The 22124-nt window shown below is 36.8% G+C and overlaps 1 non-coding gene across 1 annotated transcript; it reads right to left on the bottom strand.

Annotated features, from left to right (window-relative positions):
* Positions 1 to 20659: 20659 nt before the first annotated feature.
* Positions 20660 to 20766, bottom strand: LOC149015969 (small nucleolar RNA R71). Its single transcript, XR_016173751.1, has one exon. It is a non-coding gene; the product is annotated as a small nucleolar RNA R71 (small nucleolar RNA).
* Between the last annotated feature and the right edge of the window lie 1358 nt (positions 20767 to 22124).

Raw genomic sequence — 22124 nt, 5'->3', positions numbered from 1 at the left:
TATTTCTCCGGAAATCCTTAAGTAAAGGCATTGTTTCAGACAACTAAGACCTAATGCAACGGCGATTCAAGTGTGCTAGCAAAGTTCAAAGATAAAGTAATTTCTTATTTCTTGAGAAGATCCAAAGAGGCCGGTATCAAAATAATTACAAGAGCTGGATACAATCTTTGATCAAAGAAGAAAGTCATTACAGGTATTTGTTAACAAGTTATACAAGATCGACGCGACTTTGCTAGAACAAACATATGAGTCAACCATTGGTGGGGAGTCAAGGAAAAGAAGAGAAGAAATGAGGATTACAAAAATATTTCGATATTCGGAAAATCCTCCGCAATTTCATACTCTTTGTCCGGCTTGTCCGGGAGAAGAATGGTCCTCGACCAAACTCGCATTCGGCACAAGCTCGTCATAATTGACTTCTTCCGGCGGAGAATAAACGGGGAGAATCTTCCGAGATATTGCATAATATCTGGATCGGAAGGTGGAGGATCAATCTTATCCTTGGTCCGGTCGGGAGGAGGAATACCCGGGTCGGTAAATACTTCGGGATGGCAAACGGCACTGTAGGGAGTCGTATCAAAATGAGGATCTTTCCTTAATATTGATTCCCATACTTCGTTCTCACCATCCCGATGCTTTGCAAGTTATAAGCATTCAGCATATCAACAAAAGGCTTCTTGTGTAAATACTTGAAGACGAGGCTCTGCGAACATCGATTGGAAGGGATTCGGGCAAAGGAACGACTGACTTGCCTTTCGGGTAATGTTTGAGATCCTTTAGCTCCCGACTTTCCAACTGTCCGCTCCGATCGCCGGATCTTCTCCCTGGCATCATCCAAATCCGACCGAAGACGACCAATCATCGAATTCTTTTCTCCTGCCACCTCCCAAGCTAGATTCCGAAGGCGAGCAATCTCAACATCTTTAGCTTCGGAGATTTCCCGAAGCCTAGAAACTTCATTGCTCAACCTCTACGAGTCTAATGCTTGCTTCCACTTGGTTGTGGAAGTTACCAACAAGACTCCTGCAAACAACTTTCGAGTTAGCGAGGAGCGAGAAAAGTAATTTTTCAAAATCGAGAGGATAATGAAGAAAGACTTACATCACCGGTGACTTCGTAAAGACTTCATCGGAAGTTTGGAAAGAAGCTGCGCTCTCGGAAGTCATTCGAGCGGCGGTACACCATTCCAACGCTCTGTCAAACTCGTTTGACACTAATTCGAGCGAAGGATGAGAAGGATGAACTACACCAAGCAAAGGCTGAGCTTCATCACTTGTCACCCGACGGGCGCTTCCTGGTGGCAAAATCCTCCAACTCGGAAGGAGAGGAGGAGGATGCCAAACAAGCACTAGAGTTAGAAATAGGAGCAGCACCTGCTTTGGGACCACACCTTCATCGAGACGCCAACATAGTTGCCTCGGATGCCCGAAGAGTCTTCTTCGGGGGTGCCAGCTCCTGTGAGCTCACCGGCGGGATTGCCGGCAGCACCATCGGCAGCGGGTGATCAAGATCTTCCTGGGAAAGACGAGCGGTCACTTCGGGCAAAGGAGGCGCGAGGGACGGCATCAACGAAGCTGCGGGAATCGACTTGAAGATTCACCGCCGGCGATCGCCTTACGCTTGGAGGATTCACTAGCTGAAACCACCGCATCTTGGCCCCAACCACCATCGACGGAACGCTATTCTTACGAGATTTTGCTCACGATAAAGTTCGGGTTGATCTTGGGAGCCACTATGCAAAACAACAAAAAAATCAGCCGTATCGGTCTGAGAAATAAGCAGCGACAACAATGGGGAAACCCTAGTTTTCCTAAAGCTTCGACAGGACCAACAAACTAAACCCCAAGTATAACTACTGTGCGTTTACTTCGGGGGGAAGAGGGGAAAGAGATGAGAAATCAAAAAACTCACTTGTTCGAGAAATGGATAGAGGTGTCGTTGGAGTACGAGGAATACGGAGGCGGGCCGAAGGACGAAAGGTTGCTTTGGCACTTTAGCAAATCTATCTTGCGAAGTCGGGATAGATGGAGAGTACCCACGAAGGCTTTAAATAGCCTCGGGTATAAGGCGACGGTTGAAGGCTAAGGACAACCGACGACCCAGATTGAAACGACGCTTCGAAATCCGCAAAAAGCAAGATCAGCGGTCGAAGGGATGCCACATGGAAACATGTGGAAGCGAGCACGATGCGAGAGAAACCTCCAATCGTCTGACTTGCCATTAAAATAATGGATGTATTTCCGATTCATTGGAAACAATGAATGGTATAAAAAAGCGGAAAACGTTTGAACTCGCGAGAAGGGAAACGTGCGGACTTTGCAATAAATGAAGTAGTGGGGAAGATTAGCGCATCTTCCCGAAACGCATCTTCACAATATTTCTATAAGATCATTATTCGGTGAGGAATGAAAAGTTAAGTGATAAGTTTTATCATTAATACTTTGATATTCAAGGCAATACTTTGGCGAGGAGACGGGGAAATTTTGAGGCCAACATGAATAAAGAAATGTCTATTCATTAAATTGAGGGTACATCTTTACAAAAGAACAACTCCCTAAGCCTTTTCTTCATTGTTGCCGAGGGACCCTGGTCGGGATGACTTTTCTCGGGACCATGAGAAGAGCCTTCCTCAAGAGTGGCATCGGCTGAATCCTCTACAGCAACAACTTGAGACTCGGCTTGTGATTTCTCCTCTGCCGGAAGTGCCGGCTCGTCATCTAGATATGCCTCATATTGAGGGTCGGCTGGAAAAGGATCATCCACTCCACGAGCCCGGTCTGGAAGATCCATACCAACTTTCCCGAAGACCTGCGGGTGGCATACCTCACGAAAAGGAGCAGTGTCGAAGTCGGGGATCGTTCCAAGGATCTGCTCCCAAACGTCGTTACGCCCCATGCGATAAGCTTTGAATGTTGTAGAAACCTAGCAATTCGGAGAAAGGTACGCTGTTCGGGTATTTCCGAATGCACTCCTTCCGAAGGTCGGCTTTATATGCTCGGGCTTGCTAGGGATTGCCAACTCCGGATGTTCTTCGAGCTCCCTACTTTTGATTTCAAGGCTGTCACCAAACAACGTGGCAGCTGCCTTTTGCTTCCCGGCCTCGCTCGGCAGCGAGAGACGCGAATTCTCGAAGCTTCAAGAGTTTCCTTGAGGGAGATCACTTCTTCCTCATGCTTTTCTGCAGCTCCACGGTAGGCTGCGGTCAGGCTTGTCTATTTCAGAATTGGCCTTGGCCAATTTCTCTTCACAAGTTTGCGGCAAAGGAGCTGGTGCGACCAACCCGGCTCAATGCTTCCATGTGTTGATAAAAGCTCAACACGGCATTCTCTGGGAAGACGGAAGATATCGAGAAGAAGTCATAAGAAATTATGAAAACATAAGTAAGCAAGAAGACCGGTACCTTGTAGATTGACTAACAAGGGAGGTGTCATCCAGGGCTTCAAACTCACGGCGATCGGAAGGAGCAAGGCGAGGGAGCTCCACTCTGCCGGCTTTCTCGGGATCCGAGTGACCCTGTCGGTCATCTTCGGGGTCCCACGCGGGGATGAAGACTTCCTCACCATCCGTCGAAGCTTTAGATTTTTTGTTGGAGGGAGCATCAATTGTGTCATGCCTCCTCTTGGTTCGGACGGAGGAGGAGACGATAGCCCTCTCCACCATTGGTTTCTTCCCTTTACCCGAAGCATCGGCTACGGGCCCGATATTCTACGATACCCCTGTAAGAGGGGTCGGGAGAGGAAGAGAAGCCTCTTGATCTGCAGTCAAGACCACAGGCGATCGTTGCTCGGCTGTCACAACGGCCCTAGCGGCCTTCACCCGCGAGGCTTTAGGGTTCGTTCGGGGAGGCCTTGCAAAGAAGAAGGACAAGAATCAGAATTCAAGACATATCACTTGAGTCAAATCAAAGGATGATGGTTAGAAGCTCACAATGAGCCAAGCCCCGATCTTGAAGGATGGAGTTATACTCCATTTCATATCCATGTATCTCTTGATACCACGGAATGGATTTGATCTTCCTGATGGCCGCCTCATCTTCTTTGGATAAGGGAAGGCCCCCGTTACTTTCGGATGAAGAAGTAAACCTCCTCCGGGTAGTCGGGAAGTTAAGATCTGATGGAGGCGCTCGACGAGAAAAAGTATCGTTCGCGCCATCTTTTGTGGTTAGAAGGGCAAGTTCCTTTGACAAGGATGCTGCCCCTCCAATCAAGTTCAGCCTTATTGCGTTTGGAAAGAAAGACCCATCCGGGAGGATGGGAGATAGAAAGAACATGAAAATGTACAAAAAGAGAAAGAGATGGCGTAATGCCAAGCTCAAAACACAAACCCAAGAAGCCGACGATGAGACGCCAGCTATTGGGGAGGAGCATTCCGGGACAAATTTTCCAGTGATTCAAAGCTGCGGAGAATAAAGGATTAAAAAAGGAAAGCGAACCCCGCTTTCCGGTGCATCTATGTACGGAGAAAATTCACCCGAAAGGGATGAATCAACCCTCTCATCAGGGTGGGGAGCCCTAACCTGATATGAGGAAGGAAGGTCAAAATCTTAGACAGCTGAAAGAAGGGTTTCTCCATTATAAATGGAAGGAACAGAGCCAGGCCCACCATTGGACCCGGAGGTTTGAGGCTGCCTAGAAGACTCGACGATCTTGGAAGGCCCGGACTCGACAAGGACGGGGGAAGTTTCGGTTTTTCTTTCAAAACCTTTTTGAGAAACTTCGGCGAACTCCTGCGGAGGAGGACGGTTAGGGTTTTGTTATCACTATCCGATTGTTCGGGAGCGGGGAGAAGCAAAAGCATCACTTGCTATCACCAACATGGGGTACTAAAGAAGCCCTATCGTCCGCCATTACTCGTTTCGATAAACTACAAAAAGAAAAGACCGAGTAAACTTACCGATTCGGTGAGACGGAAGCTTGAGGGCGGGGAAGGCGCGAAGCGACGACAAAGGTTCAAATTCCAGACGGAAGAATGAAACCTACGAGGACAACGAACCGCTTTTAAAACTCCCGCACGAGTGTTTGGGAATCGAACGATCGAGATTGATTCAAAATCAACGATCAAGATTCAAAGATTTTTGAAAGTTTGAACTCACGAATCCGAAATAGGCGTTCGGAAACCGTCGCTTGGATGACGTGAGCCACGACAGATCAACTGCAAGAAGACATGTGGCCTTACACTCACAACCCTCGAGGAAAAGTGACCACCGCATTAAATGTGATATGACATTTAATGAAGCACGCAGAGATCATCACACGACGACGAACCCGGTTAAAAACCAAGCCCTCGGGATCGACCGAACGCAGTGCAGTGGGGGCTCGTGATATGGAGAGTTTATGATCGGACCGGGTTCATACCTGGTCCGACCCTCGACCCCGGTCGAGACGGAGAAAACCGAATCGCTCCCGAGCGAACCGGATCCAGAAGATGGCTTGCTGAAGTAGAAAGATTATTCGGCTGCAAGCGTGCCCTAATCTTACTTATGGATTAGGGTAATCACCCTGATGACAGCAAACTCAAACTGACGGCTGCGGATAATCATCATCAAAGGGATAACTATCGCATAACCTAACGGTTATCTCAGGAGTCCTCTACTAGTCCAAACTAGTAGAAGTCTATCGCTCAACGGATCTTATTGATGAGATCCAGTGAGATCCAGCGACTACCCGAAGAAGGCTCGAGTGCATCCAACGAAGGAGATTCGAAGGTACACTCTATATAAACCTCACTACCATACAAGGTGAGGGATGGATCAATCGATCAAAAAGAATACTATCTGAGACTCCGGTTCAGATACATACTGATAGATCCAAACTATCAGCGTTCTGCTATCTAGATCACCTTTCCCGTTTCTTCATTCATTAGCTCGTGCTTCTAGCAGAGCCGTTTGTGATTAAGTTCATCAACTGACTTAGCCTTCGGAGGTGGACTCCCGACCCCAGCGGTCGGGCCACATCTGACGCTTTCGTTTTGCAGGACATCACGTGGAGATCCAAGGGCTGAGCAGATTTTGGACGCATCACTTACTAATTTCATCTTTAAAAAAGAAGTCATGGGGATGAGCAGTCTTGGTCACCTAAATTGGAATTGAAATCCTTAAGATTAGTCACTAGTTCCTTGCTAATATACGGTTTCTACTCTCAGGTGTAATATCTTTCAACCAAAAAAAATAAAAAACAATTGAATGATAGCGATTATCAATAGTTTACTTTTCTTCAAATTCTTTGGTTTTATGACAAAATATATAGCAAAAATCAGAGACACCCCCAACATGTATCAAGTTGGCAGAAACATCCAAAATGTTTCTTAAATTGGCACAATGGTACATTCCATTATCTTTAATGGCGTGTAACTTTACAATATTATCCTTAACCACTTGCCTCTAATTTTCCTAAAGACCAAAAACATTTTTAAACCTAATTGTTTCTCTCTCCTCTTTTCCTCTTCTTCCCTTATCTTTTCTAGTACTCTCTTCTCATGACTATACAAATTAGATTCTATGGCTAAAACCTTGCATCGAACCAAAACTAAAAACAAGAAAATTGCAAACAAGAAAAAGCTCCATCAATGCATTTTATGATTTTAAAGACTCAGTGAACCTAGCAAGAACCTTTCATCTGTTTCAGCCGTGGTAAATCCCAAGAGCAACCTAATCTGCTCTTATTTCTTTTTCTCGTGGTCAAAAGAGATAACCCGTAAGAATCGCTGGGGTGCATTGCTTATTTTGATAATACAAACAAATCTGGGTGGCTGTTACTGTAAAGTTGTATTCTTTTTTAATTATTATTTTATTATATATATATACGACCCATGATCAAACGACTTAGGTACCCATTGCTTTCAACAAAGTTTTAGTTTCTGGTAGTAAGTTTTAGGTACCCATTTCTCAAAAAGGTTAATTATGAGAAGAACACAATTTTCAAGGGGAATTTGCATTCCTCTATGTCTTGCGATTCAGCGATGTACCAAACATTCTAGAGTTTCCACCAAATGAAGGGCCAGAGGTGTTCGATGGCAAAGTGTTACATACAATGGACTACTATAATATGGAGGATGCTAGCATTGCCAAATTGATCAAAGGAAAGCGAGTTACATATGTTGGATTCTTGAAATTTGCTATGGACATTGGAGCACACTGTGCAGATGCAAATAGTGAGTAGTTATTGTTAATGATTTCTATTCTTTTCTACATCGATTTATGCTTTTGATTTAGGCCTTGTTTGTTCTTCATATTGCAGCAACAAGAGTGGTAGATCAGCAACTTTGGCTTGGCAGAACAGGTAGGAAGGTGTCTGGTCGTGCTTTAACAAGAAGCGTGGTTTTAACAAAAAAGAGTAGTAAAGCTGCCTCATACCCCTTCTAATAAGAGTGATTTCTCCTCGGAGGAGATTACTAATGTTTGATGGTTCGGGTAAAATCTTAGAAAAGGGAAAGAGGAGATCATTAACGTCAGATGGTTTCATCTTCGTTGACCATTTGTAGAAAATTAAAGAAAAGAGAGAACAGGATGGTGTTAAACTAGACTGGATAAAAATCCATCAAAATCTACAACTTAATAATAATAATAAAAATAATAGTAATAAATTACAGGCAAGTGGTTAAGAATAATATTGTAAAATCACAAGTCAATAAGGGTAGTTTAGGAATTACGAAATTATCTAACTATAACTTCAATTTTGGGTGTCTCTGCCAACCTTAAATATTTTTGAGATGTTTTTTATTTTTGCTATATATTTTGGGTGTTTCGGAGATTTTTTTTTTATATTAAGTAGGACTAGTAGACTTCCACGTGCATATGTACGAGTGGAGAAATATCAAGAGAGGAATAATATATCTCATATACATAGCATGGTAATTAATTTCTACAAAAAAAAAAAAAAAAAAGATGGTGATTAATTAGTTTTCAGATTTTTGTACAAAATTGCTAATAGAATTCATAATATTATTGTCTATAGAGTTCGAACATTTGGTAGAACTAGTCAAAATTAGGTTGGTTTAGCTTTCAACTAGATAAACCCATTCCAAATAATACATGTAAGTGATCATTAGTTATAAGGTTGTTGGATTTATTATGAAGGCATATAATTTTTTGAACTATATAACGTGAAGTAATGAAATACAAATGAATTAAGGGAACCCAGAGAATGTTTAAAATTATGATATTTATTAAAATGCTAATCATGTGAGGCATTTTAAGAGTACTTCATTTCTTTTTTATTTTTTTGTGGTAATTTGGAAGTAGTTTGTTCATATATTATACATGATTTTTTTTTGGTAAAATTTCAGTCATCTAAGAAAAGCATAGAACCCAAAAACTATGCCAAATTGACAATCACCCTCCTTTTTTGTTAGAAACTTATAGTTAAAGGAAATGACAAATATACCCTTAGTGTTATTATTCTATGTCTTATAATACAAAATGACAAATTGAAGAAGATGAAATTTAGGATTCAATTTTTTAGGCACAACATTGAAACATCACAAGAGATTAAGAATAATATAAAAATTATGAAATTATTTGACATGATTTAACGGAATTTACAAATGGGAGCATAACACTGTGAAAATTTAAGAGACATTTTGGAATGTCTTTGCCAAGTTGATATATTTTTGGAGTGTCTACACTTTTTGCCAATTATCTTAGGGTGCTATTGATTTTTTTTCTTCTTCTTTTTAAAGAAATACATTATGCATGATTGAGGATAATAAATAATCATACAAAATCTGCATTAAATAATCGGAATGTTTGTGACTATTGTCTCTAATTATTCTATGGATTTAGTTGTAGTTTAACACGATGATTTTCAATTTATCTTTTTTTAAAGAATAAATTTGATATACTGGAGGCAATTGAAATATTATTAATCTATAGGAAGAAAACCCCAGGTAAATCTTTATTTCTAATTCGGTAACATTATGAACTAAATTAGACTATTTATTTTTAACGAGTTGATTGATTATCAAATCCTTCAGTTGCAAAATTTCATATATTTTAATATATATTCATTAAGTGCTTCTTGTCGTGTTCTTTTTATTATGAACTCTAATTTTGAAATGTTGTTATATTAGAACTAATCGGATAAGTTAACAATTTTGCAATTGTGGAGCAAAGTTGTATTGAAATTGTTGTAATATTAGGTTAATTTGATAAGATGGTCTTTTTAGTATTTTTTTGATATTCTAATTTTTTTGTTAAAAAGTTAGATATTTATTTTTTTCTCTTTCACAGTAGCGGGCAAATAGCTTATCTTATCTCTGATAATTAAGAGGAGGGAAGAGACTAATTAATTAGTTAAATTAAACAAATGATTAGAAATAAAAAAAAATTTATCTGAAGAAGTTATTTATTAATCCAAAAAGGAGGAAGAAAAGACCCTCAAGGTATATAAAGAAGGATTAACAATAGACAATTATGACCAAATCTTAAACAACTTTATTCTGGCTGCCATGCCATGGCCACAAGAAAATTAGCTGTAGAATTCTCAGTCCGCTTAATATAGCGAAACAACACTGAATTGGTGGATCCGAGTCCGCTTTAGAGTAGTACGTCATTTCTTTTTTCTTTTTCATGATAATTTGGAACTAGTTTGTTCATATATTATGCATGATTTTGTTAGGAAATTTTTTCAGGAGAAAAGCATAGATACTCCAAAATTATGCCAAATTGGATATCAACCCCTTTTTCATTTAAATTGTCACAGTTAAAAAAAATAACGAATATATCTTAGTTGTATTATTTTATATTTTATAAAACATTCTCGAAAACTTTAGTTGCTTCCCAACCCAATGAAGACCTCACCATTTAATTTTGAGATCATAAACATTTAGGCATTAAGAAGAACTAATTAACATAGAAGATAGTAAATGATTATCAAGTAATTATATACTTATTTAACATGGAGTTGCAATCAATTATCAAGTAATTATGTATTATTTAACATGGAGTTGCAATTAATATTGATTATTATTATTATTATTGATAAAGTTGTATAATACAATATTTTTATTTCTCAATTTGTAATTCTTATGCTGATTTTTCTATCCAATCATACTTGGAAAATTCATATTTTGATTCAAGAAGCAATTAGAGGTGCTTGAGCAAAATTGACACAAACTTATTGGCAGTTTTGATCAACCTTCTTATTTTGTGCGTAACTTACCCTAGAGCTTCAATTTAGGTGATCTAAGCTATTATGGAAGCCAAAAATGCAATTTAAAATTTTCTCTTGAGAATCTCCTAGAATTACATTGCAAGATGATGAAATAATTGATGAATGAGATTGTGATCTATGCTCTCATGTAGAAGAGCAAATTTTGAAGTCGTCGTTTATCTTTGAGTATTGGAAGCAAAGAAGAATCATCTACTGACATACCTTTATATAATTTCAAATATTTTTAGTACAAGAATTACCAGCTATAAAGGAAAGAACAGAGAAAGAACAGAGAGACCCTAATCCAGATCTTTGATTCGAATCAGGGAAAAAAATCAGAGCATCTATAAAGGAAGATCTTTAGAATTTACATGATCCAAACAACATATCGTTGAACCTCGCGTCTAAACTCCCACTCAAACAGGAGCTCTTCCCAAGTTCCGCATGGATCCTTCACAGATCTCATCAATCATTTCCTCTGTCATGTAAAGATGGCGTTTTACGATTGTTGATCTATCATAGATTCGCTTGAACTTCTCTTTTAACACAGTCATATGCTCACTCTTTGTGAATCTGAAGTAGAAATCTGGGAAATCTTGCTGATGAACACAGTTGGATGGATTTGTTGTGCGATAGCCGGCACTATGGCTGGACCCTTAGAGTGTTGTGCTTCATAGATTTCTGCAATTGAACCTGTTGTTGCAGAACCCATTCCTTGATGATCTTGGATTGATCTAAAAGCTGTGTTTGAAAATCTGAAATAGAGGAACTTAGTTAAAATGGAAGGGAAGTCTATAGAGAGTAGCAGCCGATGATCTCGGATGAAATTGCAGAGATAGATGCATGGGGTTTTATAGAAATCGATGGGAAGTTTGAACGGATCTTTTTTTTCGCTAAAAGGGTCATTTTATAAAGCAAAGAAGAAAAAGAAAAAAAAAATACAGAAATTAGAATCTTAAGAGGAACCAACCTCGCTCACCCGCAACAACAGTTGCCCCCAATACACCTTTCCTCACTGGTTCCTACTCACATTTGATAACTATTAACCATTAGAATTGGGCACTTATTGACATCCACTTTTGGTTCACTGACACACAAAATGTCTAGTTGATAAGTCATTAACAAAAGTTTAAGAGCCCTCTTCCCAGATGCATTACCTGCAAATATTCCAAAAGAAAAGCTTCATAGTAATAGTTACATAGCAACACTGTCCTCTCCCAATGAGAGGCTCTAAAGCTGCATCTACTTTCTTGAATTCCTTTGCCATAGAACCCTTTTTACTTGTTAACACTTTCCTCATTGCATGAGCCTTCTTAGGATGACTAAACTTTCGACGAGGAAAAACTACTTCCAATTGCAGCGTTCCATCACTTTCCAGCCTGGCCGAACTCTGATGGGTCTCACTAGATTCCAAATCATCTTCCCTAGTTGTTTGAATGGATCTACTTGCTACTAAGCAAACATTTTCTTGAATTTAATTATAATTCCTTAGACTTGGTTGAAGTTGCCTTTTCTGAAATATTATTTTTCTAAAAATAAGTATCTCACCGGAAAGTAAGAAGGTTCTAATAAAATCTGCAACAAAGCATTGGTAGAACCTGCAGAAGCTAGGATTACCGAACGTTGAGTTTATCACAGGGTTTAGATTCGGCTACCATCAGAGGGTTGAGTTTGTAAATTTATAAAATCTGAAACCCTTAAAATGTGAAAGGAAAAAATTATTTTTTATTTAATACCTTTGAGTTTTAATCTGGAACTTTAGATATATATTTGAGGACGTGGTCGAATCTCAACCGTCGGCTACTAGCAGCAGCAGCTGCGGCAAACAAAAATCCATAAAACTTTTAGATGTTGGGGTAATTTATCCTATTTTGGAGAGTAAGGGGGTAAGCCCAATTCAAGTAGTGCCTAAAAATTTTTGGAGTGACAGTAGTGACTAATCAGGATGGTGAGTTAGTTCCTACTCATGTTCAAATACGTTGGTGGGTTTGTATTGATTATAAAAAAACTTAATTTAGCATCTTAAAAGTGTATTTTTCTCTCCTTTTTATTGATCAAAAGATTGATTGGCCATGCTTACTATTGTTTTCTAGATGGATTTTTAGGTTATTTCGAGATTGCTACTGCATCAGAGCATCAAGAAAAACCAACTTTAATTTTTCATTTGGTACATTTATGTATCAAAGGAAGCCTTTTGGTCTTTGCAATGCTCCATATACTTCTTAAAGGTGTATGGTGAGTATATTTTCTAAGTACATTGAAACATTATAGAACTCTTCATAGATGATTTTAGTATCTTTGGTAATTCGTTTGATTGATTGCCTTGAAAATCTCACATTGGTTTTGAACAGATGCATCAAAACTGATCTCGTGCTTAATTGGGAAAAATGTTATTTCATGGTTGAACAACTTATAGTTTTGGGACATGTTGTTTCATCAAGAAGAATAGGTGTAGATAAGGCTATCATCAAGAAGAATAGAGGTAGATTAGGCTAAGATAGATATTATTTCAAGTTTGCCTTACCTTGCAAGTGTGCAGGAAATTTGATCCTTCCTTGGTCATGCAGGATTTTATCAAAGATTTTCCAATATTGCTTCGCCCCTATGAAAACTACTACAAGAGGATGTTGTCTTTGAATTTGATGAAAAATGCTAGGCATTTGATCAGTTAAAGAAGCTTTTGACATCTCTATCAGTAATCCAACCCCTATATTTTAATATTTTCTTCAAGATTGTGTGCAGTGCAAGTGACTATGTTGTGGGAGAGGTTTTGGGTCAAAGAATTGGCAAAGCACCCCATGTCATTTATTATGTCTCAAGGACTTTGAATGTAGCTCAATTAAATTACTCTACAACCAAAAAAGAGATTCTATCTATTATATTCGCTTTAAGAAAGTTCTGATCATATTTATCTGGTGCTAAAGTGATTGCTTTTTCTGATCATGCAGCGTTGAAGTACTTAATGGAAAAGAAAGAAGCAAAACCAAAGCTAATTAGGTGGATTCTACTTCTACAAGAGTTTGAATTGGAGATAAAAGACAAAAAAGGTTCAGAAATATTGGTTGTAAACCACCTTAGGCCTTCGGTTCATTCAGAGGATAGCTTTCCTTTGCATAAAACTTTCTTAGATGAATAATTATTTTCTACTAAGTTGACTCCTCCATGGTATGCAAATATTGTAAATTACTTGGTCACTAATAAGTTACCTTCAGGATTATCAAAGACAAGAATAAGGGACAAGCTAAAGAGTGCTAAGCACTAAGTATGGGATAATCGTTACCTATGGAGACATTACGCTAATCAAGTGATAAGAATGTGCATTCATGAGAACAAGTTCATTTATATCCCAATTTTGTAATTCTCATGCATATAGATGACATTTTGGCTTGAAGAGGACAGTTCACAAGGTATTAGAAAGTGATTTTTATTAACTTTCATTATTCAATGCATATCTATTTTGCAAGTCATGTGATAATTGCCAGAGATCAAGTAGTACATCTTGTAAAGATCAAATGCTGTAAAATTATATTCTTATCTATGGAATTTTTTTATGTTTAATAATTGATATTATGGGATCATTCCCTTCATCTTTTGTTTTTATTTATATACTACTTACAGTTAATTATGTCTCTAAGTGGGTGGAAGAAAAAACCACTAGAACCAATGATTTTAAAGTTGTTGTAGATTTGTAAAATCTTACCTCTTTGTTAGATTTGGAATATCGAAGGCTGTCATAAGTGATAAAAGTATTCATTTTTGTAATAAGACAATGGAAGCACTATTATGAAAATATCACGTGTTGCATATAGTTTCACCTCCTATCATCCTCAAACCAATGGGCAGGCTAAGTAGTCTAATAGTGAAGACAAACGTATCTCAGAGAAAATGATTCAGCCTAAGAGGAAATACTGGAGTTTGAAACTAGATGATGTACTATGGGTATATAGAACGGCTTACAAGACACTAAATGGTATGTTCCTCTATAGAATAGTGTTTGATAAATCATGTCACCTCTCTATGGAATTAGAATATAAAGCATATTGGCTGATAAAGTAGTACAACATGAATGTTGATGAAGCAAATAATTATAGAAAATTGTAATTACAAGAGCTTGAGGAGATGTTGAATAACACCTCTAAGAATACAATGATTTACAAGGAGAGCAAAAAAATTTCATGATAAAATGACTACTAAGAAAGGCTTTTTCTCATTGGTTAAAAAGTTCTTCTTTCTCACTTGTAACTCAAGCTATTTTCCTAATAAGTTGTATTCTTGTCAGATTTGTCATTTTGTTGTTACTAGTGTTTTTTTCCTATAGAGCATTTGAAATTCGAAACTTAAAGACAGACAACATTTTTAAAGTGAATGGTCATAGTTAAGGCCTTCTATGATGGATTCTAAATAGAAGATGTGGATGCAATGCATCATGAGGACCCAACATACAAAACTAAATACATTAAACAAAGGCACTACTGGGAGGCAACTCAATTTTCTTTCATTCAGTTTATTCATTTAATTTTTTTCTCCTCTATTTGATTGGTCCACTATTCTTTATGTCAGGGAAATATTTTTGCATTCTCTTATTTTGGTATCAATATGGACATTTAGATGAGAAGAGGGAATTATATTTATGATTTGCTATTGTTGGGCAAGTTTTTTCTTTTATGATGTTTCATCTTTTATGAGTTTAATAGATTGTATAACCAATGGTATAGGTTGAATTCAATTTTGATGAATCATGATTAGTTAAATTCTTTGACATCACATGTTAATGGATATATATATATACATGATCAAAGCACTTAGGTACCCATTGCTTTCAACAAATTTTTAGTTTCTGGTAGTAAGTTTTAGGTACCCATTTCTCAAAAAGGTTAGTTTGAGAAAAACACAAAATTTTCAATTGGAATTTGCATTCCTCTATGTCGTGCGATTCAGCAATGTATCAAACATTCTAGAGTTTCCACCAAATGAAGGGCCAGAGGTGCTCGATGGTAAGGTGTTACATACTATGAACTACTCTAATATGAAGAATGTTAGCGTTGCCAAATTGATCAAAGGAAAGCGAGTTACATCTGTTAGATTCTTGAAATTTGCTATGGACATTGGAGCACAGTGTGCAGATGCAAATGGTGAGTAGTTATTGTTAATGATTTCTATTATTTTCTACATCGATTTATGTTTTTGATTTAGGCCTTGTTTGTTCTTCATATTGCAGCAACAAGAGTGGTAGATCAACAACTTTGGCTTGGCAGAACAGGAGGGAAGGTGTCTGGTGGTGCTTTAACAAGAAGCATGGTTCTAACAAAAAACAGTAGTAAAGCTGCCTCATACCCCTTCCAATAAGAGGGATTTCTCCTCGGAGGAGATTACTAATGTTTGATGGTTTGGGTAAAATCCTAGAAAAGGGAATGAGAGGATCACTAACGTCGATGGTTTCATCTTCGTTGACCAATTTGCAGAAAATTAAAGAAAAAAGAGAACGGGATGGTGTTAAACTAGACTGGATAAAAATCCATCAAAATCTACAACTTAATAATAATAATAATAATATATTATTATTATTATTATTATTATTATTAGAGGTAAGTGGTTGAGAATAATATTGTTAAGTCACAAGTCAATAAGGGTAGTTTAGGAATTACGAATTTATCTAACTATAACCTAAATTTTGTGTGTCTCTGCCAACCTTAAATATTTTTGGGATGTTTGTGATTTTTGCTATATATTTTGGGTGTTTCGAAGATTTTTGTTCTTTTAAGTAGGACTAGTAGACTTCCACGAGCATATGTACAAGTGGAGAAATATCAAGAGAGGAGTAATATATCTCATATACTTAGCCTGGTAATTAATTTCTACAAAAAAAAAAAAAAAAAAAAGATGGTAATTAATTAGTTCTCAGATTTGTGTACTAAATTGCTAATAGAATTCATAATATTCTTGTCTATAGAGTTCGAACATTTGGTAGAACTTGTCAAAATTAGGTTGGTTTAGCTTTCAACTAGATAAACCCATTCCAAATAATACTTGTAGGTGATCATTAGTTATAAGGTTGTTGGATTTATTATGAAGCCAAATAATTTTTCGAACTATATAACGTGAAGTAATGAAATACAATTGATTAAGGGAACACGGAAGAATGTTTAAAATTATGATGTTTATTAAAATGCTAATCACGTGAGTTATTTTAAGAGTACTTCATTTCTTTTTTATTTTTTCGTGGTAATTTGGAACTAGTTTGTTCATATATTATACATGATTTTTTTGGGTAAAATTTCAGAGACATTTAAGGTAATTGGTAAAAAGCATAGATACCCCGAAACTTTGCCAATACCAATTACCATAGATACCCGAAACTATGCCAAATTGGCAATCACCCCCTTTTTTGTTAGAAATGTTATAGTCAAAGGAAATGACGAATATACCCTTAGTTATATTATTCTGTCTTATAATATAAAATGACAAATTGAAGAAGAAGAAAAATTTAATGGAGGAAGAAATAAAATGAAATTAAGATTCAATATTTTTAGGGGCAACATTGAAACGTCACAAGAGATTAAAAGTAGTATAAAAATTATGAAATTATTTGACCATGACTTAACGGAATTTGCAAAGGGGAGCATAACATTGTGAAAATTTATGAGACATTTTGGAATGTCTTTGCAAGTTTATATATTTTTGAGGTGTCTCTGCTTTCTGCCAATTATCTTGGGTATTTTTTTATTTTTCTTTTCTAGGAAATACATTATGCATGATTGAGGATAATAAATAATCATACAAAATCCACATTAAATAATCGGAATGTTTGTGACTATTGTCTGTAGTTATTCTATGTATTTAGTTGTAGTAATACGATGATTGTCAATTTATATTTTTTTAAAGAATAAGTTTGATATACTGGAGGAAATTGAAATACTATTAACCTATAAGAAGAAATTCCCAGGTGAACTTTTATTTCTAATTCCATAACATTATGAACTAAATTAGATTATTTATTTTTAATGAGTCGAGTGATTATCAAATCCATCAATTGCAAAATTTCATAAATTTTAATATATTCACTAAGTGCTTCTTGTCATGTTCTTTTTATTATAAACTATAATTTTGAAATATTGTTATATTAGAATTAATCGGATAAGTTTACACTTTTGCAATTGTGTAGCAAAGTTGTATTGAAATTGTTGTGGTATTAGGTTAATTTGATAAGATGGCTTTTTAGTGTTTATTGATATTCTAATTTTTTGCTAAAAAGTTAGATATTTATTTTTTCTCTCTTTCACAGTAGTGGGCAAATAACTTATCTTATCTTATCTCTGATAATGAAGAGGAGGGAGAGAATAATTAATTAATTAAATTAAACACATTCATAAGAAAATAAGGGGGAAAAAAAATTGGTCTGAAGAAGTTATTTATAAATCAATAGAGGAGGAAGAAAAGACCCTTGAGGTACATTAATAAGGAATAACAATAAAAGCAGAAACTATGGCATATATAAAAACTATTCACTTACCCACTTTGCTATGTGCAGGGGTATCCAACCAATTACTGAACAATGTAGGATGGTGTTTCGGGATAGTAGAAAATTGAAGCTTTTATTATCTGACCACAAGAAAATTGAATACAATGACAACATGAAGGCATTGTAGGCATGTTGTCTTGTAGGGGCAATTCAGGAGGGTTTCTCTATAACATCAGCTATGGGTACGAGACCATATGAAATTTGGTGCAACTTGGAAATGGTCTTTGACTTGCTACCCAAACCATGTCAACAAGCTTGGCCGATGCACTTTTAGCATTTTGACAAACTATCATGGAACAACTTTTTGTAGCCTTAAATCCCCATCACTTCTATCTAACTGTACTAAGTTAGCATTATGGGCTACAAATAATAATAGTAGCAATACTGTTTTTATTAGTAAGAAGAATTCTACCTCGCATAACTCTTTTTAATAATATAGTTTTCTTTTGATAAAAAAAAATAATATTAAATAAAAGCAGAAATTTTGGCTATAACTATAAAGTCTTTTTTTCCCCTTATTTTGATGAAGTCCAGGATCAAACCACTCAGGTACCTATTGCTTTCAACAAATTTTTAGTTTTTGGTAGAAATTTTCAGGTACCCATTTCTCAGAAAGGTCAATTAATTATGTGAAAAAATTCAACTGGAATTTATGTTCCTTTATGTGGTGCGATTTAGCGATGTACCAAATATTCTAGAGTTTCCACCAAATGAAGGGCCAGAGGTGTTCGATGGTAACATGTTACACACTACGTACTACTTTGATATGGAGGATGCTAGCGCTGCCGAATTGATCAAAGGAAAGCAAGTTACCGTTGTTGGATTCTCAAAATCTGCACTGGACATTGCAGTAGAGTGTGAAAATGAAAATGGTGACTATTTATTGCTAATGATTTCTATTCTTTTCTACATTGATTTATGTTTTTGATTTAGGCCTTCTTTATTCTTCATATTATAGCAACAAGAGTGGTACATCAGCAACTATGGTCTGGCAGAACACGTGGAAGGTGTTTGGTGGTTGATAAGCATGCATTTATCATTATTTATTTGATTTAATTTTACATACTTAGTTAATTAAGAGAGAGCTAATTGAGTAATTTTATGTCTTTTTCAAGAAAAATGCGATTTTGGTTATTACAAATAATGTGGAGCAAAGTTGGCATATATATTAGAGGATTTTAATTAAAATAAAATCACGGGATTCAATATTGCTACCCAAGAAATCATGTATGTGATCCAACTTAATTAATGCAAGGAGAGCACTAATCTAAGCCAAATTGGAAACAGGTGGAGGTCCAAGGAACAAAATTGGTGATAAGATTTGAAAATGCGGTAAACAGACCCACCTTGAGTATTTTAGGCATATCTCTCTCGTATGAACTCGGATTGCTGTGATTCAAAAAGCTATGGAAATAAAATGAAAATATCTACAACTTTTTAGTTTTGAGTTTTCCCATAATTTGAACGAATAAAGGTCGACTTGATGGGTAAAGAAGACGATATCATTGTGTGTGGGATACATAAAAGAGAAGTTAGCCATAGAGAAGAGGGACAAGACGGCGAACATGGATCTTGGCTCTCATCTCTCTCATTGCTCAAGAAGAAGCCCACGTCTCTCTCTCTCTCTCTCTCTCTAAATTTCATCTTTATTTGTTTGATGATATTTGTTCTAATGAGTAGTTAGTTCCTTTTCTTTGGGGTGTAGATGAACCATTGTTTATTTCACTAATTTGATTGTTCTATATCTTCTAGTTGATTGTGTTTGAATTTGACCAAAGATGTTCTATAGCTAAATAAACTAAGCGTACCAAGCTTCGGCGAAGGACAATACTCTTGCAAAGATAGGGCAAATCTAAGAAAGACCATCCTTTGTTTTGAAGCGTAGAGTTATATCGGTTAGTGAAAAGCATTGGGGATTCGAAATCCCAAAGATCTTCACATATTCATGGTTAAAGTTTTTTCATTGATTAATAGATTTAATTTAAATTAGGTTTTGTTGAATTCAATCTTAATAACTTAGCCTTTTAGTTCCCCATCAACCCCATAATTTCTACTAGCTAGATTAGTATAGAATTTTATTTTTGATTAGTAGTGACATGATCAAATTTTGGCGCCATTGCCGGGGAACCAAAGCATGGTTGCTAGGATTGCTTTTTGTCAATTATGCATAATTTTTAGAGTAATTTTAGTGTTTTTAATTTCTAATTTTTCTCTTTGATTATTTAACTAATCTCTTTTTCTTTTGTTTTGTAGGTAACTGCAAGAGTAGCGATTTGATAATTAGTTTAGGTTGTTATCTTTTATTTCTTAGATATAATTGTATTTAGGACATTTCATTTGTAATATCTGCATTAGATTGGGTTGTTTAGGTTAACTTTTAAAATTCCCCATCCCTCTGATCCCAAAAGTGTAATTCCTATTCAGAATATCACGTGGATTGTGCTTCAGGTACGTCCTAAACCCTCTCCTTTGCTGTAGTTATTTTCTTTTAATTTTATTTATTTAGCTATTTTTTCTGTGTGTATGCATGGTTGTCGATCCCTAAATCCTGAGTTGACCTTGATTGACTTAGAGTTAGAACAGACTGTGGCCACCCTTAGAAGGCAAAGAACCATGGCAAAAATGAGCCTCCAATGAGGCCCTTGAGTGAGCATTTCATTCCTACGACATATACTCTAGTTTCTTGTATTAAGTTGCCTGACATAGAGGCGGCTCAATATGAGATCAAATCTAGTGTGATTCAAAGGCTACCATATTTTTATCAACTTACCAATGAAGAGCCTTATAAGCACTTAGATGATTTTTTAAAGGTGTCCTCCACGGTTAAAATTCAAAACTTCACAGTCGATGCTTTAAGGTTACTTCTTTTCCCATTCTCCCTTAAAGATAAAGCTAGGCATTGGCTCCATTTTTTGGACAATGTTAAAATTTCCACTTGGGCAGAAATGCAACAGGTGTTCCTCAAAAAAACTTCCCCACTGGTCGTATCAATAGCATTAGGAAAGCGATAACGAGTTTCTCCCAACAATAAGGAGAACAATTTCATGAGGCATGGGAAAGACTAAAAGAGTTACTTAGAAAGTGCCCCCACCATTAGTTTAGTACTTTTATAATGGCCTTAGAGACCAACATAGGAAAATGGTTGATTCTTCTTGTGGTGGGACTTTCATGCACAAGAATGAGAATGAGGCACGGGAAATTTTGAGACCCTTAGTGAAAACTCCCAACACCATGCCTCAGCAACTAGAACTGAGATTCTATCCAATGGGCAACCAAAATGGAGCAATTTTTATGAGATCAATCCTACCGTTGAAATGAACACTAAGGTTGACTTGCTATCTAAGAAATTAGACTCTCTCTCATCATTAGGACAACAAACCCCATCTCCGCTTCTTACAAGTTTCTCTCCACCTAATCAGACTGAAGTATGTGCTTTATGTTTTAGCCTATCCCATATTGTCACTGATTGTTTTTTGGTTGCACAATACCCTGAGTTTCTTAAGGAGCATGCGCATTTGGCCGAAGGAGTTTCTAAGCTGGGCAATGATCCATATTCCAATGCCTACAACCCAAGATGGCAAAACCACCCCAATTTTTCATGGCGAAATTCAATGCCCAATCCCTTTAATGAACTACCTTATAGGTCACCCCCACTTAATGCCTATAGGAGTGGGCAACCATTAGCTCACCAACCCTCACAGAATTCATCATTTGAGGATAAGGTACTAAAGGCACTTAGTAGACTAGAGCAAAACACTCAATTTTTACATTCTCATTCTCAGTCCATTAACAAATTAAAAACCCAACTTGGTCAACTAGCTGATGCCATTAGTAGGAGGAAGGTTGGCTAGTTACCCAGTTACCCAGTTAGACAATAGGTAACCCTAATACTCAAATTGGGTCTAGGAAAGAGCAAGTCCAAGCAGTTTCTATTGTGACATGTAGCGAGAAGGAGTATTATTCACCTTTGTCAATTCCTAAGCCATTGCTTATTGATCTTAAGAGTCGGGAAGAGGTTGATTTGACCCATGAGAATGGTGATGATGCACACAAGCCTAGTAAAGAGACACCATCTGTGAGTATTCCCCATCAATTTCCTCGTAAAGGGTTGCACATTCCAATTGTTGAGGGTCCTGCACTTGAGTCTTACACTCCAAAAGCCCCCTTCCCTAAAGCTCTTAAGCCTTCAATTCCAGATTCTAGAAAGAATGCTAGGATGCAAGAGATGATTGACTTATTCCAACAAGTTCGTATCAATCTCCCACTATTGGATGCTATTAAGCAAGTCCTAGCTTATACTAAATTCTTAAAAGATTTATGCACCCAAAGCATAAGTTGAGAACTCAGACTCCTAAAACTGTGCATCTAACAAAACAAGTCTGCTCGGTAATTTCCAACCAACTGCCCCCTAAGCTTAAAGATACATGTACACCTTTAATTTCATGTGTCATTGGAGA

The sequence above is a fragment of the Hakea prostrata genome, chromosome 5 (assembly GCF_041222555.1).
Source record: "Hakea prostrata isolate BN-2017 chromosome 5, UWA_Hpros_2, whole genome shotgun sequence".
Lineage (NCBI taxonomy): Eukaryota > Viridiplantae > Streptophyta > Magnoliopsida > Proteales > Proteaceae > Hakea > Hakea prostrata.
The sequence above is the reverse complement of the archived record's forward strand: the minus strand, read 5'-3'. Positions and strand labels throughout refer to the sequence as shown.